The 11,024-nt window shown below is 38.7% G+C and overlaps 2 protein-coding genes across 2 annotated transcripts in view; both read left to right on the top strand.

Moving 5' to 3' along the window:
* ACTA2 (actin alpha 2, smooth muscle) overlaps positions 1-11,024 on the top strand; it is a 210,363-nt gene that overhangs the window by 162,773 nt on the left and 36,566 nt on the right. The window lies entirely within an intron of this gene.
* Positions 1-11,024, top strand: part of CH25H (cholesterol 25-hydroxylase) — a 145,216-nt gene that overhangs the window by 121,269 nt on the left and 12,923 nt on the right. The gene's annotated exons all lie outside the window — the stretch shown is intronic.

The following is an 11,024-nucleotide window of genomic DNA, read 5'->3' on the forward strand; positions in this document are numbered from 1 at the left end:
CTCTCTGTCACACACATACATCATAATTCTTTTTAATTCCCTTTGCAAGCCAGCTCCTCCTGAAGTCATCTTGGAAAAAGCCAGGGCAACTATGATTTAGCATTTATTTTTCCCACCAAGCCTTTCTCAGATGAGATGTCTTCTTCCCCACCAACCCCTGCCCGAAAAATCATTCAAATCCCTTACTTTATATCCAGCTATGGAGAAAACTGTGGCCATTGGTTGAATGGTATATCGAATTTTGGGGACTAACTGGGAAAAGGTTGTTTGGGACAGCTAAATACTCCTCTCCCAGTGGCGTGGTCCCAACCTAAGTCATGCAGACCTACTAACTTAACTTGCCATTGGAATCACAGATCTCACACTGTCCTTTCCATTCAAGTCCTCATCCAGGGGAACGTGGCTGTCATTTCCTGAAGTGAATGATGCATTGTGTGAAGAAGAACTTCCTTTTGCTAACTATTTCTGTGACTCTCTGGGTGGAGTCTGAGTCCTCGAGAAGGTGGGGTGGGGAAAATTCTTAGTGCTCTTTCCTTTTTGTGTTTCCATCACAAGCACCTTTGCCCTCCTACAGGAATTACTGGTGTGTTGCAACATAGTTCTTCTGTATTTTTTCTGCATGAATCATGTTGTCCTTTGAAGACTTCTACAGTTCTCATTTAGGACGGGATGTGTCAGGGCTTGGTTTTCCCCCGCTAGGCAATGTTTCCTTGTGCAAATTAAGGAATGACAACTTCAGGAGGATCACTGCAATGTTTTATCACTTCCTATTATTACATTCTCTCTGCCTAATGCTATCTGTGCAGCTATGCATCCTGGCATGGTAGGGCTGAGTTGGCATAAAACACTGTGTCACAAACTAGCCCTCCATATTTTTGCCCAATCTGTGTGGTGACTGTGAGGTTCAGTATGTCGTAGAAAACCAGGTAATTGGACAAAGTGAACCTTAGATAAATACATTATACAGTCTAATCTGTATGTTACAACATAGGGCAAATAAAATTACAATAATAGTTTTACAGAATTATAGAGTTGGAAGGTGGCAATTAGTGCCAATTAGTCAATCAAGCCTAACTTTCTGCTCCATGTAGGAATCCAAAGTAGTGCATCTCCAAAATGGCTGTTCAGTCTGTTCTTGAACACATCCAGAGGAACCCATGACCTCTCTGGATAATTAGTTCTACTGTCCAACTGTTCTTCCTGTTAGAAAGATTTTTTAAATTTAAATGAAATCTGCCTTCCTATAATTTAAATCTCTTATTCTGTGTCCTTCACTGTAGAATGATAGAGAAAGCTCTCAACCTTGTTCTGGGTGATTTCTTCTCAGGGTTTGAATTCTTCTTCTTAACTTTTATTTTTCAAGGCTAATGATTCCCAAGTCTTCCCATCTGACTTCATAGTAAAGCAAGTTTTATTATGTGCAATGGTCCAGAGCTCAGAAACTCATGAGAGGACTTAGTTTCCCTGATCATTACTTGTTATGACCCTTCTCTGAACTTGTTCCATTTTTCTCTGAATCCTTAAAGCATGGCAGAAATGAACACAAGACACAAAGTAGAGCTTGACCAATACAGAATAAAGTGGAATGATCATTTCCTGTGATTTGGAAACTACTGCTGATGAGTTGGTCCAAAATTGCAATTCTTTTCCCTAGCCACATCAAAGTGCTGACTCCTACTCTATTCAGTCTGCAGTCAAGTATGTATTCTAAGATCTTTTCCACCAGTACCATCACCAAGCCAGATATCCCCCACTCCATATTTGAATTCTGTTTATTAACTACACAACTTTGCATTTGTCTCAGCAACATTTTATTCTGTTATTTTCAGGCTGTTTTCTAACTTATCAAGATTGTTTTGAATTTCATTTCTGACTTTTAAGGTGCCTACCCAATTCTGTGTTATTTGCAGATTTGGTAAGCATTTCCTCCACCTTTTTGTCTAGGCTTTTAAAATAAATATTAAAAACTACAGGACTCAGGACCGAATCTTGTAGCACCCCACTTGATACTTCATTCCAGTTTTATGAGGAATCATTGATGGACACACTTTCCATGTGATTCTCATGCTTTCCCCTTTGTGAATGCCGATTAAGTATAGGAAATTTATTTCTTCCAGTTGAAATAGTCCTTGTGAGATTGTTGCAATTTTTTTTGAAGGAATGACTCATGCACTGAGGCTCTTTTTTAAAAACAAAACATTTTAATAGCAGTTAATTGTTGGGGAAATTGCACATTAAGATTACAGCACAAAGCTTTGAAACTACTTCAAGTCAAGCCATGTGACTGTCATGACCTACAAACCTGTAGTTCACTGCATAAGGGAAATATAAGCTGGGTCCAACTTTTATGAAAGGAAATGGGGAGTAAACAAAGTTATTTTTATTTTATGGTTGTCTAGAAAGATATTAACCTAAGACATAAGAAGGATACAGTGTGCTCGCTCTCTGTTTTATGAGAGACTCACTCACTGCCCATTTATAACGCAACATCACAACCACCAGGAGAGGGATGGGAACCCTTCGTCCTGTGCAGTGGGAATATCTTTGGGAGACAGGAAGAGGAAGAGCTGCAGCCAGGGCAACAGTCAGATAAGAGACATCTCAGCCCACAGAAGGAATAGGGGAGTGGAAAGCATCTCAGAAGGGACCCTCCCTAGTTCCCTGGAAAGTAAAGGCAAGCGGGGAGAGATGTGCTTTCCGACCTGCAAGATTCTGTTACTGTACAATAAAGGTAGCATTAGTACTCATGGTTTTGGTTTCTTGTCTGGACTATCTCGAAGGGCTGACATTCTGTGAGAGGTGCAAGTCTATGGCAACCACAAAGCATGGTTAAGCCAAGGGAAGTGTGGGATTGGGATGGGCAGCTTACAGCCTGGGGGTGTATGTGGCGTCCAGCCCCTTCCCTTTTTTGTGGGTTGGGACCCCTCAAGTTTTCATTGCTAAAATTTAGCAAAAAATCCTTGAAGCAAGTTGGAGCAATGTTCTGCTTTTGTTGTTCTTGTTGAGAATAATTGCATGTCCTGGACAGAGGTGTGAAAAAGGGACTGTATCGTTCCTGTTCTGCTCAGTGTTACAGATTTGAGACTTTGCAAGCTAAGAGGGTAACTATATCCCCATAAAGAGCCAGTTTGGTGTAGTGGTTAAGGCAACGGGCTAGAAACCAGGAGGCTGTGAGTTCTAGTCCTGCCTTAGGCACAAACCCAGCTGGGTGACCTTGGGCCAGTCCTTCTCTCTCAGCCCTAGAAAGGAGGCAATGGCAAACCACTTCCAAAAAACCTTGCCAAGAAAAACTGCAGGGACTTGTCCAGGCAGTCTCCAAGAATCGGACATGATTGGATGGATGGATGGATGGATGGATGTGTGTGTGTGTGCGTGTATATATATATATCTCCCCATAGTTAAGGGGGCACTCTTTAACTTGTAAGTACAAAACACAGGATTAGTGGTGCAAATGGTATAAAACTTTGACATAAGTTTATCTGTGGAAACTAAATTTTGGTATAATCAGCACAACTCTAGATACTGTTCATTTTAAGATGATTCATAATTTGTAACTGTTATAATTTGTATAGAAAAAGACATTGTCTGGAAAAAAATTATTTATTTATTTATCCATCCATTCATCCTCCCATTCTTATTTAATATCTCACTCAGGTACAGAATTCTCTTAGTGCTGAAAATACAATGACACCAAACAAAACTATACAAAAATAAACATTTCAATAACAGGAACTAAAACTAAAGAATATTTGCTTCTTTAAAAGCAGGTATTTAAAATGCATGAAGTACATGGATAATTCCAGAAATGGTACCATCTGCAGAGAAAGCGTTCTATATTGGGGTAAGCAAGACTTTTTTAAGTTGAGCTCAACTGCTGGTGACTTCATGAACATAACCATGTAGTACAAGTAGTCCTCATTTAATGACCATTCGCTTAGTGATGGTTCAGACTTATGATGGTGCTGAAAAAATGACTTACAACTGGTGCTCACACAGACTGTTGCAGCATCCCCATGGTCACGTGATCATGATTTGGGCGCTTGGCAACCAGTTCATATTTATGACCACTGCAGCATCTTGTGGTCATGTGATTGCCATTTTCTACCTTTCTGGCCAGCTTCTGGCAAGCAAAATCAATGGGGAACTGCATGTTTCACTTAATGACCATGTGGTTCACTTAACAACCACAGTGATTTGCTTAATGACCCCTGCTAAAAAGGTAGTAAAATCAGGTCGGATTTGCTTAATGACCGCTTTGCTTATCAACCAAAATTCTCAATTGTGGTTGTTAGGCGAGGACTAACTGTATATGCTTACCAACAATACAAAAGCAGTTTGCCACTGCCTTTTTACTGGATTTTTTTTAACTCCCTAGTCTAGCCTACAGCCTTGGAGATCTTCTATCCCTGTACTTAGCTTCTGAGCCCAGACATGCTACTTCAGATGCTGCTACCTGCTGAAACATAATCAGTGTGCCACCACCAAAATTTTTGGTGTGGTTGCTTTGTTTGCCTACATACAACATGCCATTCTTCTCTTGGAAGGAGACCTTCATGACCCGTATAACGTCTGTTGTTCTTGTAAAACAGTGATCTTGCAATCGACAAAGGACCCCGAGGGTGACAGGGAACGTTGCTGTATCATCTGGTCCTGATACTGATGTTATGCATACTAACGTATGCCATGTCGACATAGTCCAATTTGATTGCATAGTGACATCTGAAAGGCAAAACAAAACAAGAGAATGCTGCCTCAGAATATGGAAGATGACATAAACCAAAAAATTACCATTTTTGGTTATAGTCCTGAAAAAAATGGGAATGAGAGATCAGTTTCCCAAGACAGCTGTCTGTGCAATCAGTTCTGCTACATATCACAGCTGTGGCTTTTTATCTGAAAAGCCTTACACTTTTATGAGCATTTGAAAGATTACCTCTTTTAATCTTCTGAATGGCTCAATTCCCTCTCAATTTTTTGCTTAATGTTATCAGCAGTGACGTGAAATTGAAGTTCTCTCAGAGTGGTGATTAAAGCCTTATAGGCATCTCTGGTCCCGTGCTTTTGGTACCAACATTCCAGTAATTTAATTTTTTGCTCAGAAGAATCATGCAAATTCTCATGGTCGATCCCATCGATCTGAGCCGTATGAACACCCAGTTTCCGAACAAGCATTCTGACTTCATTCAACTTCATCTCGTATGCAATGTCTGCAATGTGGTTGCTCAAGTCAATATCTGCAAAGGAAAATAAGAAAAAGGGCATGGAAGTGTAGTACCCAGTGATGTATAAATGGGTAAACAACATTGTCCTCAATCAGTTTTAAGTATGATCCAGAGACATCCAAATGATAACAAAGTGAAAAGACTTTGACCCTAAAAACTAAGATACTTATTACACAATAGAAGTTCAACTAAATTTAAGCAGGAATGGCTCCCATACTTACAACCCATGCAGCTGGGCAAATATAACCACTTACAGTTTGGCTCCTCGAGGAGGCATAAATGTCTGCAAATATTGCAAATTAGAAAATGTACAAATAGAGGGCAATTAGAAACCTAATAGGATTTTCTCTCTTTTACTACTTGTGGTATTTTAATTCTTATTAAATTTGCTCCATTTATCTATTTTTTCCTTTTATTAACATGTATTTTACAAGACAATGGAGATTTTAATATTAATTAATTAGCTTAAGACGGAAACCTTTATACATAACAAATACTTTGATGCAGGGGGGGAAGGAACATATTGTTAAGGCCATGATGTAACAAATGGCTGTCGAATATGGACTATCAGAGAGGTTGAATAGCAACAACAACAACAACAACAAACTTGGTGCTGGAGAAAATTGTTAAGAAAGCCATGAAACAAAATCTTAAACATTTTGGACACCTAATGCAAAGGCATTGGGCTTAAAAAGAATCATTAGAGAAGGTTCAAAAGCAGTTTTTTAAAAAGGCCAACAAAAGACAAGGTAGTTAGCTACTGTCACTGATGACAGAAGGATGACCATACAAGAATTCAAAGACACAGTTCCTGACAGAAATACTCTTGAAATAATGTTCATCAGCTAATGAAGAATCAGAAGCAACTGAATGACAGAATAACCGTGGCAGCGGTCCAGATACAGCATTCCTATATGGTTAATAAATAAAATTGTGCAAGGTTCAGAAACTTAAAAAAGCTACACTGGATAGAAGTATCTGTGCAACACCTACAGGCTTCTTCCAGGATCTGATCTGGAAATCTGATTTCCAGTCACACATCTGGACACATGCAGCCAAGAGGGATGTGTAATGGAGCCTATGATGTCCCAGTGACACTCTCCATGTCCCCCATCTTCCCTTTCCTCCAAATCTGCTCTTTCAACTATTCCACAGTCAATCACAGAACTTTGTTATCAAAACACCAGGTAACCACTGCTTTGGTTAGATGAGGTCACTGATCAAACACTGAAGAGCCATACCAGAATGGCTGCTAATCTTCTCAAGGCTTGAGGATGGCATTTAGCAAGACAATGTCAGTGAGAGGACAGAGAACTGTGGCAACCTTTGCTGAACTGCAAAGCTGGTATTAGAAGCTGCACGTGGTTCATAAATTGCTCAGTGGGATAGTTGAGAGGAAGCAAATGTTTTTATTTGGAGCAAATTCTAGAGCCTAAGTATGAATGCTAAGAATACTATCTGTGTCCAGGGAAGAACTGAAGTGTTGAATTTAGCAAGCAAGCAGATTCATTTATGGCTAGGAAGCACTTCTCCCTTGAGATCATTTGGTCCCAAGTTGTAAATTACATTAGAAGGTCATCACAAGTGTGTATGAATTGGGCTTAAAAAGAAACTGGAAACCAATTCAATGCTGGAGTTATCATGGCTAGGGCTACCATACTCGGATTGCAAAAATCAAGAGAACCATGAGATGGCAGCAAAGAGTTACTAGATCTGGTAGCCCTAGTCAAGGCAAATGGGATGGACAACCTACCTACTACACTGCATCAGTGAAGGACAGTCCAGCACAGAACAAACATTAGTGGTGGAATGACATAACTGAGCTGTTACTATAGCCCAATTTATGCCCAGGCATAAAAGCAAGCACATACAAACATACAGTGCAATGATTGTGTTTTGGTTTTTTATGTACCTGGATACTCGACTTCCTTATGTTCCTAAAGGGAAACAAACAAACAAAAAATGAACAAGATCCACATAGCCAACCATTGCTTCCTGTTACTTCTACAACACTCCCTGTTAGTGGAAATTCCCTAAAGCGAATGCCACTTTTTATCAGTAGTAGGTAAAATACACTATTTTGCTCCAACAGTGAAGTTTCACACCATATCTGAAGAACTCCCCACCAAAAGCAACATCCTCGGGTTGAATTTGATACTATTCTTCATAATAGAAAAGTGGGCCCTGATGTAATCACATTATGAAACAAGGGGGTAGCTCTGAATTCATAGGAAATTGATAAGATTTACCAATTATACTTCAATCCCAACCATTTCATTGGATTTCAACACATATAAATATATATAGGCCTGGACCCATGGTGTTCAACTGATGGCTTTTTTTTCAGATTTTTCTTTTATCCCGCTTTTATTTTTACAAATAACTCAAGGTGGGGAACATACCTAGTACTCCTTCCTCCTCCTGTTTTCCCCACAACAACAACCCTGTGAGGTGAGTTGGGCTGAGAGAGGGGGACTGGCCCAAGGTCACCCAGCCGGGTTTCACGCCTAAGGCGGGACTAGAACTCACGGACTCCTGGTTTCTAGCCTGTCGCCTTAACCCTAGACCAAACTGGCTCTCCTATTATTATCATTATTTTCATATTATCATAGTACTAATGTAATGTAATGTAATGTAATGTAATGTAATGTAATGTAATATAATATAATATAATATAATATAATATAATATAATATAATATATATATAATTATAATGTTATCATAATATTATTAAAATATTCCCTTTTCAACCAAATTAATTTTCAATTTGTGGTGAGGAGAGTAAATATACAACAGGAATCTCTACACCCTGGAACAGTTCATTGAGCTACCTGGCGTGGAGCCAGCCAAAACATGTATTGAATTTACTACATACTCAGGAATCATTTTTAGTCAGCACTATCCCAGCAGAGATGAAGCCTCTGAAGTTAACATCTCTAGCTTGATTTCTGGCATTCTGTTTTATGCATGTACACACCTTCCCCTTACTGGCTAATGCATAAGTAAATGAGAAACAAAATACAAAACAATACACTATGGTGTTAAAAAGTCATGTTGTTCAACAAAACTAGTGGCAAAGTTAAAAACAATCTCAGCACCCAAATAAATAAATAAAAGGATAATAAGTAGCAAAATAGTATAGCATGAAGTTCTAAACGCACTCTGAAAATGTCAGAGAGAATCTGTTCTTTATCTGACAAAGAAAAGTGTATTACAGTTTTGGGGTGTCTGCAGGGGCCCCATCCCATTGTTTTTTGAGGCAGGTTTTGATTGCATGGTCATGGCCACCATCTTGACTTTTTTGACCCCCAGTAGGTGTCCCTGCACAGACAGTCATCACCACTGATTGGGCCCAACACCTTACTCAAGAATGGGAAAGAACATCTGGAGGAAAGCCCCCAAACCATTTGGCATTTTAAAGATAAAAACCAAAAGGAAGTATCAACAGTAGAAAAACATCATTATCACCAAGCTAGACACAAGCCAACATAGTATGTAATTGTTGGTTCAATGTCTTAGTTTTCCCACATTGCCTTTCTTAGTTCCCTGGATTACTTCAAAAAAGGAGACTCACATATGATTCGTGGTTAAAGACCATTTGATTCTTTGGCATCTTCCGCCTATTGTGCACTACAAAGGAACACAAAGAAGTATTTGCTAGATAGTCTTCAAATAACCAGAAGTAGCTTTTTTTTTTATCCATTCAATCGTGTCTAATTCTCAGAGACTGCCTGGACAAGTCCCAGCAGTTTTCTTGGCAAGGTTTTTCAGAAGGTTTTTGCCATTGCCTCCTTCCTGGGGCTGACAGAAAATGACTGGCCCAAGCTGGCTTTGTGCCTAAGGCAGGGCTAGAACTCACGGTCTCCCAGTTTCTAGCCTGGTGCCTTAACCACTACACAAAACCGGTTCTCGTCACCAAACTGGCTCTTGTGTTTCTACTAAATGTAAAATGCCACAATTTAATGTAAAATAATGTTATTTAGTAGCTTTGTACTTCTGAAAATTTCAGTTTTCTGTCTTGTAGTGGGAGCCTGCTACTATTGGTATATTATAGCAGAGGGAAATATGGTTTTTTTATCTAGGTAGGACTGACAAATTTGAAGACATGTTACCTTAGTGTGCTAAAGAACCTAACATTGTCTTTGTATTTGTTTGATGTATACATTCACAAACCAGATGACCCTACTTGATTTTCTCTGGGTACTTATATGTAATATTTTATCAACTTTTCACCAAGGGTTGGTACAGCTTTCTGAAACAGTAAAATCATATGAAAACAAAAGTGAGTAATATATCTTAACTGCAATAAAAAACATATTGCTAACTGGAACTTTTTTTTCCAGAGGACACAAAGTGTTTTTTTTGTTGTTGTTGTTCAAATGTACTTGTTTTGTTGTTGTTGTTGTAGTTGCTCTAACAATAATTATAAAAAGGCTTGCCTAATCCAAAATTCTGATTTTTTGGGAAAACACAGTATGCCTGTCTTAAAAAAATTAAAATTTTAAAAAATAAAATATAATAATTAATACAACCATAACATATTTCAGAATGCTGAAAATGGATATTGGGAGAAGGATTCGAACACTGAAGTGAGATGGCGTATATAGCCCTGGGACTGCAAGTTGCCAGTCCCTGATAAGGACCTTGCGGCTGCTTCCCATTGCTTAGGGATATTATCTGTGCCCAATTCCATATCCTTTGTAGTGTGCAAGCTACAAAAATCGGGTTGATGTGTCTTAGGACAATAAAGATATAAGAACATAAGAGCTGGTACATCAGGAGGAACAAGAGCATTGGCCCAAATTTTGCCTCAAAGCAAACACTGATGGTTGAAATTGATGGCCAGGATAGATCTTCCCATTTTGGATGCATTCCATAAGGGCCCATAATTTTAAATCAGGTGATGCCAAAGGCTAGAACAAAATGAAGGGGATACTATTAGATCCCCTTTAATTTGCTGTCCAAGATGAGAGTTTCCATCTCAAAGAAGAACCTTGACTTCCAAAATTGTTGAAAGAGGAGACAATTACATTTTAAATGTTGAATGAAAGCTTTTGGGGAGAGCTGTCCCTCTGCATATTTGCTGACTTTTCTAAAAACAACAATAAAATTTAGAGTATACTGTGATTTTTAAAGGAAAGTGAGCTCAACTTACATAAAATCCATAAAATCCATAAAATCGATCCCAAACTCACTATGACAGCAACAGGCAGAACTATCCAACGCCCCTGGACATTCTCTGTGAAGAAGAATATTTAATAAAATCATATTTTCCAAATCCACATGTGTCAATTTGCAGATATCTGATTCTGTTCTGTTAAAAAAGCATTTCATAGACATAATGATTAAGCAAACAGAAACCACACTTGGAAGAACTGTAAACATCCCTTTGAAAGAGACAAAATCAAACAGAATACAATTGATTACCCATTCATGTTACTGTTTCAATTTATGGAAACTTAAGTTTTTGCTAATCTCATGTTGATGTCCAATTATGTCCTGAACAGACATAGCCATAGCATGCAATACACTCTAGGTATAAGTAAATAAGTAAAGTCTCTTGAGTTGAGCTCAATTCCTGGTGACTTCTTGGACACATCTAAGAGCTCTGTAGAGTTGCTCAAAGTCTATAGAAATGCTCAAAGTCTTCAGAAGATCAACCAAGTGACTCTTCAGAAGATTGGCCAAGAATTTGCAAAATCCGGGGGGTACATTTGGTGAACATCACTGGTGTGGGTTTTCACCATTTTGATGTGAGAAACTTGTGAAAAGTGTAATTTAACTCTTTTAGATTTTCAATC

Source organism: Candoia aspera, chromosome 6, assembly GCF_035149785.1.
Source record: "Candoia aspera isolate rCanAsp1 chromosome 6, rCanAsp1.hap2, whole genome shotgun sequence".
NCBI lineage: Eukaryota > Metazoa > Chordata > Lepidosauria > Squamata > Boidae > Candoia > Candoia aspera.